General features: G+C 34.1%; 1 protein-coding gene across 1 annotated transcript in view; it reads right to left on the bottom strand.

Annotated features, from left to right (window-relative positions):
* Positions 1–5,826, bottom strand: part of LOC104915076 (sarcoplasmic reticulum histidine-rich calcium-binding protein-like) — a 260,268-nt gene that overhangs the window by 45,546 nt on the left and 208,896 nt on the right. The window lies entirely within an intron of this gene.

Here is a 5,826-nt window from a genome sequence, read left to right as displayed (position 1 = left end):
TTGAATGGATGATTTCATTAATGGATAAAAATTTCTAACTTTTAACACTATTGAATGCACTCCTTCAGCAAGGAGTCCTTCAGCCTGAAAGGCTGACAAGGGACTGGCTTTTGCAAACTTATTAGTAAGTTGTCTCATTCTTACTACTTTACACAGTATGAAAAAACAAGTCCTAGAAATCTGAGGTCCTTAAATTCTTGCCATGGCAGAAGCATCCCCATCTTTGCAGTAATTTTTAAAGAGGAAAACTACTGAATGGCAACCATGAGATAGAAGGACTCTTAGGTCAATCAGTCAAAACAATGAAACAGTAAGAAATTCTCGTTCTGTCTCAAGGAAGAAAATTATTGATAATCCCTGACTGCCAGATATCCATGCCGTAAGACAGACAAGTGCAGATATGGAAAAAATATTTAGAGCAAGAAAGGCATCTGGCTTGGATAAGGAGTGAAAATTCCCTGATGAAGGAGGTTTTAGGGAGGAATTTGAAAGATGTGAGATCTTGGCAAGCAAAAGGATTTGAGGGGAAAAGAGTAGGATATTCTGTCTGGAACACAAAAAACGAGTGCAGAAAAGTCAAGTGCAAGAAAAGTAGGAAGAAAGGAATGAAACAATAGCAGAATTAGGAGTGCAAGAAAGAGAGCAAACCTGAGGGTCACCTTGAGGTTCTGTAAGATCTCCCTATAATTCTGTCAGATTTCATGTGAAGGTCTTTAACAGAATAAGAGCCCCCACTCATCTTTCTCCCACTGCCACCATGTTTACTGTCAGATCATGTTTTCACTGCCTGATTCTTCTGTTCTCCTCATCCGAGTTTTCTTGGTGTTAAAATTGCCTTTCATGTATCCTTCTACTGAAAACTCATATTAAAAAAAATCCTTATTAGGAAAGGTTCCGTTTAAAATAAAGAAGCAAAGAAAAGTCTCTGAAAATTTGGGAATAATGGTTCCTTGTTAACTTGGTGGGAGGCCTCCCTGAGATTTTAGACTCTTCTCAAGGGCTGAATTATAACCTCTGCTACGCTGAGAGAAAAACAGTGGCTTGACAAATATACTGCTCTGGAAACAGAAGTTAAAGATCTGGAAGCACAACATAAACTGACTCAGTCAAATAAAATGCTCTGTAGTCTTGTAGGAAGGACATAAATCAACTGTTGCATGAAAAAAATTGGATGGATATAAGGACCCAGTAAACATAATTGTGTATCAAGTGATTTAACTGTTGAAACTCTGACTTTGGGTCAGAAATTTGGTCCAAGGGCAGTAACAATGATGATTAATAAACAGTATAATAAAGTGGCCACAGCCACTTCTACATATTGCTAGTAGAAAATGAAGAAAGATTTGAGTTAGCCAAGGTGTTTGGTAAGTAAGTATTCACCAAAATACATGATGGCTACCCTGGATGGGAGCAGAATGGAAGTAGCAAATTCTTTCAAGAAAAAATTATTAGTATAGGAGGTATTGAGAATCAAATAATGGAGAAGGGAGAAGAAGGGAGAGCAACTGGAAAAGATGGTTCTTTGTTTTTGAATACATCACATTTCTTATTGTTCTATGTGGAGTATAACATTATGACTGAGTAATGTCAAGCTTAATATGCTCCTTGTCTATTTGACAACTTCTGGCTAACTTTTCAATTAAACCACTGTAACAGAGCACCGCACCATACTCTCACTGTCACTGCAGAAAAATTCCTTAACCATAAGTACTTCTGTCTAAACCGTAAGTTATTCTGTCATAGAATATTAAGAAATTTTGATAACATAGTATGAACCATATAGCTGAAATCTAGCTGTAGCAACCTAGATGGCATGTTGATATTATCATACCTGCCAAACAGTGCAAAATATCAAGGATTTAAGTATTAGCTCCTAGAAGATTGCTGGTGACTCCAGATGCTACGCTCTTTCTGAATAAAGCTCATTATTAGACATAGTGCACGTGCTGAGGACTGAGCTGCACGCCATGTGGTGACAGTGAGAATGAGACTGGCAAAATTTGAACAAGATTAGAGATTTATTGCCATTGGAAAGTAAGAATGTCTGACAGGCAGGTAAGTGAACCAAGTAAGAACAATGTTATCCACAATCACCTCTATTAAAAAACCAAGAAAGTCTTCATAAGAATGTGAAAGAAGAAATGTGTTAGTGAATATTGTCTTTGGATTATAATTAGATCTGGTGTAGATAGACAAAAATTATCAGACACTGACTATGAACAGACAATTCATAGTACTAAAACACATCCCTAGTAGAGAGAAGTTTGTAACACAAAGAATCATCAATGCTGCTTATCTGCTGTCTCAATGCTTTTTAAAACAAATAAGATCTTATGAACTCCACTGTCTCCAGAAGTTCTCATAAATCTTCACTGGTAATCAAGAGAGCACTTATTTTTTTGCACAATTTTTGGGCTTTCACTTAGTGCCCTGGTCAAGGCTTAACTACCAGGAAAAATTGCCAGTGTTTGCATTTGGATATTGAAGGAACACAAGAAAACTAGAATGTGTCTACAGAGATTTCTTTATCAGAGGATAATGATGAATAAACACTCAATACAAATTACTCAGTATTGATATACTCATTATTCAACATTCTTTACCTGGTGTATTCTCTATGTGGGGGATTTCAAGGGTAAATATTTCTTTCTATGTATTAAGTCAAAATTTTCTAAAATAAAATGAAGTACTTATTTCTGAATGTCCTGACCAATAAACATTTTGTGTTTTGCGGTTGGGATTCAGCTTGAAAGAGAAAGAAGACACAGTCACTCACTATTAATGCTGATGTGTTTGTAGGTATCTACAGGGGGGGAAAAAAAGAAAAAAAAAGCGTAGGAAGAGATAAAATGTTTCACAAGACCAAGTTAAATAACAGAACAACAAAGAACTACAAAGAACTTTTAAGTGCAAAGTCTCTTCTATATGTCAGCTTCTGCTGCCTGTTCTCAGATGACTACAAATCAGGAGAGCCATTAAAGTTCAAGCAGTAGGAGGGTAGAGAGAGAAACACTGCGAGCTCTCATACTTAAATTCTATCCCTTCAGAAAAACACATGTAGTTTCTTCATTAGTCTCTCACCAAATGCGCAAAGGCAAAAGCAGTTAGATTTCTCCTACTTCAACCTCCTTTTCTTGATGCAACTCTTCTCCCATGCAGCATGACTACTTTCTCTGTTAACACCATTGTAAAGGAGATGTTTACTATGAAATTAGCTTTCCAAATCAAATGTCATGAGAAATAACTTTAAAAAGATTGAGAAATGCAGTACTAGTGTTATTTATGTGGAAAATTTGTGTGGTATTATACAAATAAGCAAAACAACCAGTGCTCTCTATAGACATAAAGAAACTTCAAAGTGTAATATACAGCATTTATATCTTGCATTCTGCTAATATATAGATGGTAAGGTTAGGGTATCTTATGCTTTTCTCTGGACCTCAGCAAACAATCATAAGCAAACAACTGGTGACGTTAACCATAAAGAGAGGAAGTATCCTAGAAATCTAAACCTTATGATCAATAAAGTAAGGTGTCCTCAGGTTGTGTGTTATACTCACAATATGTTCCCTCAGTTTGCATTGTGTCATTGTACTCCTCTTCAGAGAATTCTCAATTACTTTTAACAAAAGATAAAATGCCTATACATTACTCTATTCACTGTTACAAAATAGATCACAGAGTATAAGCCTCTGTCTCAGGAATCACTTGTTAGTGCTTTCTTTACTATATGTGACATACAAGCCATCACTAAAGAAAGAGATCTTGCAAAATCTTTAGTATATTATCTGTCACTTTTATCCACCTTTATGTCTGTATAGTATGAATTGTTAACTTCTATTGGTTTATTCATGGCAAGTTTTATTCACTTACATATGTAAATTCATTGAGTTCAATTTTTTAACCTTATTTAGTCAAATTATATCTTTTTATAAGGTGAATTTATTGACATTCTTACTACCTGTCTCACTTTGTTTCCTTCTTGTTTTCCACATAAATATTTTGTTTTCAAAGTAATAATAATAATAATAATAATAATAATAATAATAATAATAATAATAATAAAAACCTAAGCATCTATAGATTAATATACCAAAAATGAACTCATTATGTTATAAGGTACATTTACATGTATGGAGCACAACAGAAATTTATTTCATAATAGGATTTGAGGAAAATTAAAAACCTTAACATACTGGACAGAAAAAGATGAAAAATCTGTCTTACAAATGCCTTGTCCCTCACACCAACCATACCCATCCAAGTCAAGATCATAATAAATTCAGTATCCTTTTCTATACCTACTCTGTCTTTCATATATCTATCCAGGAGGTGAATAGACTCAGTCAGCTTGACTCAGATTTTTAAGTGATTTTATGTCGCTATCACAAGTGGAAAGAAAAGATTCACATGACATATGAAGATCGGTATGGGAGAAGTTAGCTGCATATTGTTTCAAATGAATGTTTCCTAACAGACTGAAATATTCTATAACCATCAAGTCTAGCAGAATTGCATTTTTTGATTGCTTAAATTGAGTATTCTTGCTCCGTCCTCATGACTAGTGAGGAGCACCCTAAACACTCTGTTGTCTTAATAAAACTTTCAGTGCCATCCATTTGGGACTTTTAAAATGGAAGATTTCTGTGGGTGTCATCTATCACTAACATGACTTTTGGCAGCTCCGGATATCCCTATAATTCAGGTAAACATCTTCTGTGAGTATCACTATGCTCAGAACAGAAGAATGAGTTATTCCCTGTAGTCTATAGCTTTACTGCCCCAGGATTGTTTGCATGACATTACTGCTTTGACTTCCAAAAGTATGTTCTATCTGTAAGGTGCATTTTAGCTCTTTAATTTTTAAGCAAATCAAATGGACAACTTCAATAATAATCTTTCTCTTGAATGCTGCATAGAATAAATTATTTTGAAGGTGAGAGTTTTAATAATGACATTCAGCCAGGGAAATGTATAACAAATGTGAGGACAGAAAAAAGAGCACACCAGTTGAGGGAATCCAGAAACAAGTTAAATATTTAAAACTGAAATTCTTATTGTATAAATAAGACATTACATGATTAAACAGAAAATATCTGTTTACTTTTTAGTCATTGTGCTCTCTATGAGAAAGCTTGCTTCTCTGAAGTACTGATGCACAAATCTGCAAGTGTGTATGTCAGTGCATATTTGCACGTAGATTACAATTACCTAGCAAATACACATCAAGGTCAAATCTTGTTCATAGTAATCAAACAAAGGGATTTTGTGAGTAAGTAAGGTGGTAAAGATTTTATTTCCCAAAATATTTATGGGTCTAAGAGGTGAATTTGAGGGGAAAAAAAAGGAGCAATGATATAAAATATATTTTATGAAAAGGAAAATATATGTTAGCAGAAATTACATGAAAGGTAATAAATTGGGGCAAGGAAAATACACTGAACTTTTTAAAGAGGTAGAAAAAAATAACCCAAATTGTGTAAAATACTGGGAAATAAATTAATTTAGAATATTATGCCCAGTTCCAAAATTCTATAGCTCTTCTTTATATGTTTACTTAAGGAATATATGTACCAAAATGCTAGAGACCTGCATACACAGTAATTTAAAAATTCAGGACAAAAAATTGCTTAGAACAAACTCAGTAAAAATGGACAGATAATTCATAGTTAACCCTTGATTTAAAAGAAATGCAAGTACATAATGCAGAAAAAGACAGAGTATGATTCTTAAAACTTCTGTTAAATATTTTAACAGCATTGTTCTCTACTTAAAACAAAGAATGAAAGTAATTTGAGAAACTTCTGTAGCCTGGCTAGAGTTGTT

This window comes from Meleagris gallopavo, chromosome Z (assembly GCF_000146605.3).
Source record: "Meleagris gallopavo isolate NT-WF06-2002-E0010 breed Aviagen turkey brand Nicholas breeding stock chromosome Z, Turkey_5.1, whole genome shotgun sequence".
NCBI lineage: Eukaryota > Metazoa > Chordata > Aves > Galliformes > Phasianidae > Meleagris > Meleagris gallopavo.
This window is presented reverse-complemented; position numbering and strand designations above follow the sequence as displayed.